At 42.1% G+C, this 12,252-nt stretch overlaps 1 protein-coding gene across 7 annotated transcripts in view; it reads left to right on the forward strand.

Moving 5' to 3' along the window:
• LOC129546366 (uncharacterized) overlaps positions 1–12,252 on the forward strand; it is a 56,357-nt gene that overhangs the window by 27,841 nt on the left and 16,264 nt on the right. The gene's annotated exons all lie outside the window — the stretch shown is intronic.

Here is a 12,252-nt window from a genome sequence, read left to right on the forward strand (position 1 = left end):
AAGGCCTGGTGGGGATCCAGGGGAGTCTTGGAGCCCAGCCACAGTTGCCTTCCTCTTCCCTCAGGTTCTGAAGGTTGGAAAAGCACTTAGGAATCCTACACAAGGCAGGAGATGGTGTCCCAGTCCCTCACTGGTATTGACACCACCCAGAGAGAGTGGTCAGCTGATAGAGTCTGCCTGCAAAGCGGGAGACCTGGGTTTGATCCCTGGGTTGGTAAGATCCCTGGAGAAGGGAAGGGCTACCCACTCCAGTATTCTGGCCTGGAGAATTCCATGGATCATGTAGTCCATGGGGTCACAAATAGTCAAACACGACTGAGCGACTTTCACCTTCATTTTATAGAATGTCAGGGTATTGTGTCCAGAGACTTGCCTTGATATAATCTCAGCTCTTGAATGCGAGGGCCATGAATCCAGCTCTGGGTCCTGACTGCAGAACAAGGGTAATATACACATGTTCTGTTTCCTGATGACTAGTATAAACTGGTAAGGAAGATTTTCCCAGGAAAATCTTTGCACAGATAGCATGTCCAAATACTTGGAGGCATGTCTGGAGCAGCCTCTTATCAGATCCCTGTCTGCTCCAAATACCTGAAGCAGGGTACAGCAGGTCTTCATTTTTTCATTTAAGAACAAACAGCAGGGGATCTGGTAATCAGGACTTTATTTTTTAAATAATTATATTTGGTTGTGCTGGGTGTTTATTGCTGTAAGTGGGCTTTCTCTAGTTGTGGCAAGTGGGGTTTACCCTTTCTTGACGTGATCGGTCTTCTCATTGTGGTGGCTTCTCTTGTTGCAGGGCTGGGGCACTAGGACTAGCAGGCTTCAGTAGTTGTGGAGCGTGGCCTTAGTTTCTCCATGGCTTGTAGTAATCTTCCCAGACCAGGAATGAAATTTGTGACCCCTGAATTGACAGACAGGTTCTTAACCACTGTACCACCTGAATTTGTCACAGCATTGTTAATCAGCTGTACTCTAATAGAAAATAAAAAGCTTGAAATATAGGGGGGAAAAAGATATGTGGCTTGGGAGGCAGAGAAATAATTGAAACAAATTGGCACTCTCCAGAGGCCAGTGCTACTGCTAACTTAATATTATCCAGATTCACCAGAATTGTGCAGTGAACCTTGATGGAGCCTAGAGTATTTTAGTCTTGTTGGAGGATAAGGTCTGTGGTAAATGTAGTCAAAAGTCATCATGCCTCAGGGAGACTGTAAGGGCTGGGATTTTAAGGAAGGTTGAGTAGACGGTTGTGACTGTTGAAGGGACAGATGATCAGTGTGTCACAGAACTGGAAGAGTGTCATGGGTGTGTGTGATTCACACATTGCATTATACATGGCTAATATTGAATCAGGGATCAGAAGCAGGTAGAGAGGCCTGCAAAGCAGCATGTGGGACTCTCCCTGGCACTGAGATTCATCAGAGGTCTGGGGTGGTAATGGACAGTTTTAGAGTGTCAAGCAGTCTCTGGAAACTGTGCGTTGGGTGTATGAATGAGTCCAGGGTGAATCCTGTATTATAGAGCAGGAAGGTGGCAGAACTGTGGGAGTGTAACCCCACACTGTGTGAGTGGGGAATGATGATGTTAGAGACAGTCTATAAAATGATGTGCACATGCACAGGTACTGTGAGCTGATGGCCCCACAGGCCTGGTATTCAGGACTTGATAGTGAAGATGAGCCCAGGTTTGACTGTGTGTTGTACGTATAGTCTGGGAGACTCCAGGGCAATTGCTTGATGGGAGGGATGGGGCTCTGCTAGCCAGGACCAGAGCTTACATGGCATATATATCCATATATATATCCCCTTGTGTATTATTGCTGAGGGCTGACTACAGTGATGTATGTGACCCAAGGATGACCAAGGCTGCATTAGCAGCCCCAGGTCCTGGTATCTCCTCTGAGGTGAGGAGTTTGGCAGGAGAGGATGACAGTGGGGTAGATGTGTGTGGCGAAGGACTGTGGGTTCTCAGAATGTTGTTTCCTCTGTCCCTATGTTGACAGAACAGTTTAAGCTTTAAAGACATTGCTGTGTACTTCTCCTCAGAGGAATGGAGGCTCCTTGATGAGGCTCAGAGATGCCTGTGCCTCAGTGTGATCCTGGAAAACTTTGCACTCGTATCTTCACTGGGTAAGACTCAAAGCCTTTCCAGATACCTAGAGTGAGCTCTGTATCCTGGCTCACCTCCCTTTTCTATGGGGGTACTCTGCCTTCTGACAGGTGGACCTCCGGCACTGCTTGTTTTCCCAGCTTTCTGGGTAGTTGCTGTGGACGTTGTGGCTGGGTTGTTTGCACTCCCTCTTTTCTGTACTGAATCCTCACGGGGAAGAATTGGAGGTCTGTAGTCTTGCAGTGAGTTTAATGGACTGCACCATCTTGTAACTGAATATTTGTCCCTTTTGAGCAACAACTTCTCTGTTTCTGTGAGTTCAACATGTTTTGTTTCTTTGTTTTAAATTCTACATGAGTAATACCATACATAATTTGGAATAATGTCCTTCTGGTTCATCCATGTATATGGGAGGACTTCCTAATTTTTTATGGGAGAATAATTTTTCAGATGTGCATGTGTATGTGTGAGTATATCACACCTTGTTTATCTATTCATACATGGATGAACACTTAGGTTGTTTCCACATCTTGTGTATTGTCCATAATGCTGCCACGAACATAAGAGTGCAGATTATGTTTTCCCCATATGATTTCATTTCTTTTGGCTGTATTCCAAGAAATGGGATTGCTGGATCGTATGGTAGTTCTATTTCGAACTTTTGAGGAACTTCCATACTGTCTATTCACAATGCCTATACGAATTTATCTTCCCACCAAGTGTACAAGGGTTCCCTTATCTCTGTACTTTTGCCAGAAAGTGTCTCTTTGATGACAGCCATCCTGACAGTTTTGTAGTAATGTCTCATTGTGGTTTGGATTTACATTTCCCTGGTGATTAGTGAGAAAGAACAGTTTTTCATGTACTTGTTAGCCATTTGTATATGACGTCTAATCAGATCCTCTATTCATATTTTAATAAGATTATTCTGTTTTTGCTGATCTGATTATGTTATGTGTTTAAAGTATCATCACCTTATTAGGTTCATGGCTTGCAAATAATTTTCTGCCATTCTGTAGATTTCATTTTGTTCTTTTTTTTTTTTGCTTTGCAGAAGCTTTTCAGGTTGATGTAGTTTCACTTCTAATATATTTTTTTTCCACTGTACTTTCATGTCATATTAAAAAAAATAAAAAAAGAATCATTGCCAAGACCACTGTCAAATAGCTTATTCCTTGTTTTTTGCCTCCAAGCAAATTTACACTTTCAGGTCTTATGTTTAACTCTTTAATTCACTCTGAGTTAATTACTGTTAATGGGGTTCAGTTTCACTGTTTTTTTTTTTTAATATTTATTGATTTATTTGGCTGCATCAGGTTTTAGTTGTGACCTCACGGTATCTTCATTGTGTCATGAGGGATCTTTTGTTGCAGTGCACAGACTGTCTAGTTGTGCCACACAGACTCTGGAGCACATGGGCTCAGGCTTAGTTGCTTCACAGCATATGGGATCATAGGCGAGTGAATCTGCTTCCTCTGCATTGCAAGGTGGATTCTTAACCTCTGGGCCACCAGGGAAGTCCCAGTTTCATTGTTTTGTATGTGGAGATCCAGTTTTCCCAACACCTTTTATTGAACAGACTGCCCTTTCCCCATTATGTGTTCTGTGCACCCTTGTCAAAGATTAGTTGACCATATATGTTTGGGACTTTTTCCTGGGTTCTTTATTCTGTTCCATTCCTTTGTGTGTCTGTTTTTATGACAGTAGAATACTATTTTGATTACTTTAGCTTTGCAGTGTATTTTGAAATCAGGAAGTTTCATATCTTGAGATTTGATCTTCTTGCTCAAGATTGCTTTGGCTCTTTGAGGTCATTTGTAGCTCTATATGAACTTTCAGATTCATCTTCTATTTCTGTGAAAAATTGTAAATTTTGATAGGAATTTCACTGAATCTGTATATTGCATAGGGTAGCATGGGTACTGTAATGCTATTAATTCTTCCAGTACAAGGACATGAGTTATCTTTTCATTTATTTGTGTCACTTTCTTTTATCAGTGTCTTATAGTTTTCAGCATCCAAATCTTTTTGGTTAAATTTATTCATATGTATTTCATTGTTTTTGATATTATATATGTAATTGCTGCCCTAGTTTTTATTCAGATATTTTATTGTTTTTAGAGATGCAACTGATTTTTGCATATTGATTTCTGTATCCTGCGACTTTACTGAATTTGTTTAATAGTTGTAATGGTTTTAAGGGGGAACCTTTAGGCTCCTCTGTATATGAGATCTTGTCTTCTTCAGACACAGTTTTGCTTCTTTTGTGATTTTATTATTATTAGTTTTTTCTCATGACCCAGTGATCTGAGCAGGCCTTCCAGAACAATATTCAATAGAAATGAACATAACGGGCATTTTTTTCTTGTTCCTGATTCTAGAGGGAAAGCTTTTAGGTTTTAAATTTTGAGTGTGATGTTGTGTGTATGTGTGCTCAGTCAGGTCTGATTCTTGGTGACCCCATGGATTGTAACCCACCAGGCTCCTCTGTCCATGGGATTTCCCAGGCAAGAATATGATGTTAGCATGGACTTATTATATATGTGTTTATCATATTGAGTTACATTCCTTCTACACCTAAAGTGTTAAGAGTTTTTGACAGGTAAATATGCTCAATTTTGTTAAGGGATTTTTCTGCATTTATTGAGATGATCAAATGATTTGTAGCCTTCATTCTGTGTCATGTTTATTGATTTGTATGTGAAAAACTATCCTTGTATCCCAAGAGTAAATCACACTTGATGATGGTGTAAGATTCTTTAATACACTGTTAAGTTTGGTTTGCTACTTTCTGTTGAAGATTTTTTTCTTCTATGTTTATCAAGAATGTTGGCATGTCGTTTTGGTTTTTTTTTTCTTGTAATTTCCATAACTTTCTTTGGTATTGACGTATATTTCTAGCCTGGGAAAGTGAGTTTGGAAGTGTTTCGTCAATGTTTTGGAAGAGTTGAGGAAGGATTGACATTAGTTCTTAAAATCATGGTAGAATTTGCCAGTGACTCTGCATTTTTCTTTGTTGGGACAGTTTGTCATTATAAATTATTTTTAAAAAATTGAAGTAGAGTTGGTTTACAATATTATAATCAGTATCAGGGTAAGACACAGTGACTCAATATTTTTATTAATTGGGAAATTCTCTGATGGTCCAGTGGTTAGAACTGTATGCTTCCATTGCAGGAGGCACGGGTTTCATCTCTGGTTGTGAAACTAAGATGCATGCCATGAAGCATAGCCAAAAAATTTTTTATAAGTTATACTAAATTTAACATTATTATAAAACAGTGGCTATATTTCTCTGTGCTGTAAAATATATCTTTGTTGCTTAGTTTGTTGGGAGATAATTGATTAACGGTTCAGTTTCTTTACTTGTTACTGATTTGCTCAGATTTTTTTTTCTTCATGCTTTATTGTTGCTGGGTTGTCTGTTTCAAAGAATTTATTCATTTTTTTTCCCTAGTTTTTCGTGTTTGTGGCAGTTAATTTGTGTGTGTGTGTGTGGCTTTACTGAGTCTTCGTTGCTTGTCACAGGCTTTCTCTAGTTGTGGCAAGTGGGGACTACTCTTTATTTCAGTGTGTGGGCTTCTCATTGTGAGGGATTCTCTTATTGCAGAGCACAGGCTGTAAGTGCTTGGGCTTCAGTAGTTGCAGTGGGTGGGCTCAGTACTTGCAGCACGTGGGCCCTAGAGCACACAGGCATAGTAGTTGTGGTGCATGGGCTTAATTGCTCTTCAGCATGTGAAATCTTCCTGGGCCAGGGATCAAATCCATGTTCCCTGCGTTGGCAGGTGGATTCATAACAACTGGACCACCAAGGATGTCCTGGCATTTAATTGTTGATAGTAGTTTTTTATGGTCTTTTTGTGTCTGTAGTATCAGTCGTAGTATCTCCTTTTTAATTTCTGATTTCATTTACTTGAATCTTTTCTTTTCGTGCAGCTAAAGGTTTGTCCATTTTGATTCTTTTCAAAAACAAACTCTTAGCTTTGTTAATCTTCCCATTGTATTTTTAGTCTGTATTTTATTTATTTCTGCTCTAATGTTTGTCATTTCCTTCCTTCTAGATTTGAGGTTAGTTCTTTTTAAGTTTTGGCATATTTTGATTCCATTTTATTTTGTCTTAAGATAATTTTGTTTTCTTATTTTTTTCCTTCAAAACATTCAGGAATGTATTCTTTAATGGCCATGTGTCTTTTTTAACTTCCATATGTCTTTGAGCTTTCCAGCATTCACAATGATAGTATTATGTTATTGGGGACTTCCAGTTGGTGCAGTGGTAAAGAATGTATCTGCCAATGCAGGAGACTAAAGAGATGTGGGTTTGATCCCTGGGTTGGGAGGATCCCATGGAGTAGGAAATGGTAACCTGCTCTAGGGTTCTTGCCTGAAAAATTCCATGGACAGATAAGTCTGGAGGGTTAGTCTACAGAGTCACAAATAGTCAGACATGAATGAGCAACTGAGCACGTTATGTTACTGATTTTTAGTTTCCAACCCTTATGGATGGATAAAATTCTTGACATGATTTCAGTCTTCTTAAATGTGTTAAGACTTGTTTTGTGACCTAACATATGATCTCTCTTAAAGAGAGTGTACTGTGTCTATTGAGAAGAATGTATTCTGTTGTAGCTGATTGGAATATTCTGTGTGTTTGTTAGGCTCAGTTCAGTTCAGTTCAGTTGCTCAGTTGTGTCCGACTCTTTGCGACCCCGTGAATCACAGCATGCCAGGCGTCCCTGTCCATCACCAACTCCTGGAGTTCACTCACACTCAACGTCCATCGAGTCAGTGATGCCATCCAGCCATCTCATTCTCTGTTGTCCCCTTCTCCTCCTGCCCCCAATCCCTCCCAGCATCAGAGTCTTTTCCAGTGAGTCAACTTTTCACATGAGGTGGCCAAAGTATTGGAGTTTCAGCTTTAGCATCAGTCCTTCCAATGAACACCCAGGACTGATCTCCTCTAGAATGGACTGGTTGGATCTCCTTGCAGTCTAAGGGACTCTTAAGAGTCTTCTCCAGCACCACAGTTCAAAAGCATCAATTCTTCGACAATCAGCTTTCTTCACAGTCCAACTCTCACATCCATACATGACTACTGAAAAAACCATAGCCTTCACTAGACGGACCTTTGTTGGCAAAGTAATGTCTCTGCTTTTTAATATGCTATCTAGGTTGGTCATAACTTTCCTTCCAAGGAGTAAGCGTCTTTTAATTTCATGGCTGCAATCAACATCTGCAGTGATTTTGGAGCCCCCAAAAAATAAAGTCTGTTTCCACTGTTTTCCCATCTATTTCCCATGAAGTGATGGGGGTGATCTTCGTTTTCCGAATGTTGAGCTTTAAGCCAACTTTTTCCACTCTCCTCTTTCACTTTCATCAAGAGGCTTTTGAGTTCCTCTTCACTTTCTGCCATAAGGGTGGTGTCATCTGCATATCTGAGGTTATTGATATTTCTCCCAGCAATCTTGATTCCAGCTTGTGCTTCCTCCAGCCCAGCATTCCTCATGATGTACTCTGCATATAAGTTAAATAAGCAGGGTGACAATATACAGTCTTGACGCACTCCTTTTCCTATTTGGAACTGGTCTGTTCCATGTCCAGTTCTAACTGTTGCTTCCTGACCTGCATATAGGTTTCTCAAGAGGCAGGTCAGGTGGTCTGGTATTCCCATCTCTTTCAGATTTTCCACAGTTTCTTGTGATCCACACAGTCGAAGGCTTTGGCATAGTCGATACAGCAGAAATAGATGTTTTTCTGGAACTCTCTTGCTTTTCCCATAATCCAGCAGATGTTGGCATTTGATCTCTGGTTCCTCTGCCTTTTCTAAAACCAGCTTGAACATCTGGAAGTTCACAGTTCATGTATTGCTGAAGCCTGGCTTGGAGAATTTTGAGCATGACTTTACTAACATGTGAGATGAGTGCAATTGTGCGGTAGTCTGAGCATTCTTTGGCATTGCCCTTCTTTGGGATGGGAATGAAAACTGACCTTTTCCAGTCCTGTGGCCAATGCTGAGTTTTCCAAATTTGCTGGCATATTGAGTGCAGCGCTCTCACAGCATCTTCTTTCAGGATTTGAAATAGCTCAACTGGAATTTGGTCACCTCCACTGGCTTTGTTTGTAGTGATGCTTTCTAAGGCCCACTTGACTTCACATTCCAAGATGTCTGGCTCTAGGTGAGTGACCACACCATCGTGATTATCTTGGTCGTGAAGATCTTTTTTGTACAGTTCTTCTGTGTATTCTTGCCACCTCTTCTTAATATCTTCTGCTTCTGTTCGGTCCATACCATTTCTCTCCTTTATCGAGCCTATCTTTGCATGAAATGTTCCCTTGGTATCTCTGATTTTCTTGAAGAGATCTCAAGTCTTTCCCATTCTGTTGTTTTCCTCTATTTCTTTGCATTGATCTCTGAGGAAGGCTTTCTTATCTCTCCGTGCTATTCTTTGGAACTCTGCATTCAGATGCTTATATCTTTCCTTTTCTCCTTTGCTTTTCACTTCTCTTCTTTTCACGGCTATTTGTAGGGCCTCCCCAGACAGCCATTTTGCTTTTTTGCATTTCTTTTCCATGAGGATGGTCTTGATCCCTGTCTCCTGTACAATGTCACAAACCTCCGTCCATAGTTCATCAGGCACTCTATCTATCAGATCTAGTCCCTTAAATCTATTTTTCACTTCCACTGTATAATCACAAGGGATTTGATTTAGGTCATATCTGAATGGTCTAGTGGTTTTCCCTGCTTGTTTCAATTTAAGTCTGAATTTGGCAATAAGGAGTTCATGATCTGAGCCACAGTCAGCTCCTGCTCTTGTTTTTGCTGACTGTATAGAGCTTCTCCATCTTTGGCTGCAAAGAATATAATCAGTCTGGTTTCGGTGTTGACCATCTGGTGATGTCCATGTGTAGAGTCTTCTCTTGTTTTGTTGAAAGAGGGTGTTTGCTATGACCAGTGCATTCTCTTGGCAAAACTCTATTAGCCTTTGCCCTGCTTCATTCTGTACTCCAAGGCTAAATTTGCCTGTTACTCCAGGTGTTTCTTGACTTCCTACTTTTGCATTCCAGTACCCTATAATGAAAAGGACATCTTTTTTGGGTGTTAGTTCTAAAAGGTCTTGTAGGTCTTCATAGAACTGTTCAACTTCAACTTCATCAGCATTACTGGTTGGGGCATAGGCTTGGATTACTGTAATATTGAATGGTTTGCCTTGGAAACCAACAGAGATCATTCTGTCATTTTTAAGATTGCATCCAAGTACTGCATTTCAGACTCTTTTGCTGACCATGATGGCTACTCCATTTCTTCTAAGGGATTCCTGCCCACAGTAGTAGATATAATGGGCATCTGAGTTAAATTCACCTATTCCAGTCCATTTTAGTTTACTGAGTCCTAGAATGTCAACATTCACTCTTGCCATCTCCTTTTTGACCACTTACAATTTGCCATGATTCATGGACCTAATGTTCCAGGTTCTTATGCAATATTGCTCTTTACAGCATTGGCCCTTGCTTCTGTCACCAGTCATATCCACACTGGGTATTGTTTTTGCTTTGGCTCCATCCCTTCATTCTTTCTGGAGTTATTTCTTCACTGATCTCCAGTAGCATATTGGGTCAGTAAGGGGCTGATCAGTTATATATTCAAAGGGATTAAATGTCATATCTAAGGTCTGAACACAGTCATGAGATAGGTGTTCTGCTTCTGGATCTGGTATAGGGGGTAAGCTAGCAGGATTAAGAGATTCACAAGGCATAAAAGAAAGGAATGGGTTGAGGAGGTGTGTGTGGAGAATCTGTAGTCAAGCATGGGGCAGAGAAAGGAAAGTCCGACGAGAGAGAAAATCTTTGAAGGAATGAGGTGAGCATACATTTAGAGGAGCGTTTTGGGTTAGTTTTTGGGCTTCAGGTATTAAGGGGGTGGTTGCAGCTAAGGCCTGGAGACAAGGTGGCCATCTGAGCGTGACAGGATCGAGTTGTTTAGATAAGTAAGCTAGAGGTTCCCATTTGGCCCCACTTTTTTGGCACAGAATCCCTGAGGCATGTCTTTGTTGGGGATGTACAAAAAGGAAAAAAGGCTTGGTGTAATCAGGTAAGTAAAGAGAAGGGGCCTGTAATAAATGTTTGATAAGAGTTTGTATGGGGGTGTGGAGAGAGGTGGGGGCCAGTAAGGATTCATCTAAGTTTCCTCGAGTAGCTTGGTAGAGAGGTTTTGCGTGGAGGGCAAAATTTGGGACCCATATTCAGAAGAAGTTTAATAGACCTAATAGAGAAAGAAGTTACCTCTTGGTTTGGGGCCTGGGGGTCTGTGTCAAGACTCGAAGTCTCTAAGCTGGGATTATTTCTGGGAGCAAGAAACAATCCCATGTAATTGACGGTGGTGGAAGCAATTTGTGCTTTGGAGAGTGAGACTCTCTAGCCCCAGTTGCCTAGGTCATTTAATACTGTCACAGTGTGGACTAGGCAGTTACGGTGAGAGGAACTACATAACAATAAATCATCTACATGTTGGAGTAAGGTAGTAGAGCCTATGGAGAAGGCAATGGCACCCCACTCCAGTACTCTTGCCTGGAAAATCCCATGGATGGAGGAGCCTGGTGGGCTACAGTTCATGGGGTCGCTGAGAGTCGGACATGACTGAGTGGCTTCACTTTCACTTTTCACTTTCATGCATTGAAGAAGGAAATGGCAACCCACTCCAGTGTTCTTTCGTGGAGAATCCCAGGGACGGGGGAACCTGGTGGGCTGCTGTCTGTGGGGTCACACAGAGTCGGACACGACTGAAGCTACTTAGCAGCAGTAGTAGAGCCTAAGTCTAAAGTTTGTAGGTCTCTTTGGAGGGCTTGACCGAAAAAATGAGGGCTATCTCTAAACCCTTGTGGTAAAACAGAGCAAGTTAACTGTTGAGATTGATATGTGTCTGGGTCCGTCCAGGTGAAGGCAAATAGGGGCTGTGAAGAGTGGTGTAGAGGTACAGTAAAGAAAGCATCTTTGTGGTCTATTACTGTGAAGTAGAGTGTGTCAGGGGGAATATGTGAGAGAAGGGTGTAGGGATTAGTGACCACAGGGTGTACGGTATTATGGCCTCATTAATCTTGCAAAGATCTTGAACTAGACGCCAGGAGTAGGGTCCCTCTTTGACTGCCAGTATAGGAGTATTACGAGAACAGATAGGCCGCAAAAGGCTGTCTTTGAGCAATCGGGAGATTAGTGGTTTAAGTCCTTGTTGGGATTCTGTTGGCAGGATATATTGAGTTTGGGTTATGACCTGAGAGGGATTTTTAAGAAAAACCTGTACGGGGGAATGGTGTCGGGCTACTGCTGGGGCTTCAGTGTTCCAGACCTGAGGATCTACTGGGGGAAGGTCGGGGGCAGGTTTTGGGAGTGAGGGCTGGCCATGGGTTCGGGTGCCATTTGGATGCAAAGAATTGATATGGGGTCTAAGAATGAGAGGTTTATAGAAGTTCGCAGCTTAGCCAGAACTTCCCACAATCCCATCAGTGCCACATCCCATCAATGCCATTGGGCATTGGGGAGCTACTATAAAAGAATGTGTTAGTGTTGTTTTGCCAAAGGAACAAAGGAGAGGAGGGGTTACTTTGGGATAAAAAGGGATGCCCGAGACCCTTTGATGGCCACTTCTGAAGGTTGGAAAGGGCCCTTAAAGGAGGTTAAAAGTGAAACGGCCCTTAAAGGAGGTTAAAAGTGAAAAGGCCGCTCCAGTGTCTGTTAGGAACGAGACTTTGTGTCCGGCCACTGTGCCAATTACCCTAATCTCCAAGTCTGTTTGTATGGGGCGGACTTGGGGTCTGGAGCTTGAGCTCTGTCACTGGAATAACTCAGGCACAATTGGATCATCCCTCACCTCGTCCGAGGAACCATGGTCTGGGGTGCCAGGGCCCCCCTAAGTCTGGTTCCCAGCCCATTGTTGTTGGGCCTGGGGTGGACTCCAAGATTTGGTGGGTATTATCTGAGGACAGTCCATTTTCCAGTGGCCCCATTGTTTTCAGGTGGGGCAGGGTTTGGTGGGTGGCCAGGGGTTGGGGCAGGACTCAGCCCAGTGTCCTGTTCGGTTACATCTGAAGCAGGGGCCTGGAGGGTTAGGTCCCATACAGGTGGGCTGAGGTTGATGGGCCAAAGGGGTTG

Source organism: Moschus berezovskii, chromosome 22, assembly GCF_049115385.1.
Source record: "Moschus berezovskii isolate FMDL1 chromosome 22, NW_MosBer_1.0, whole genome shotgun sequence".
NCBI lineage: Eukaryota > Metazoa > Chordata > Mammalia > Artiodactyla > Moschidae > Moschus > Moschus berezovskii.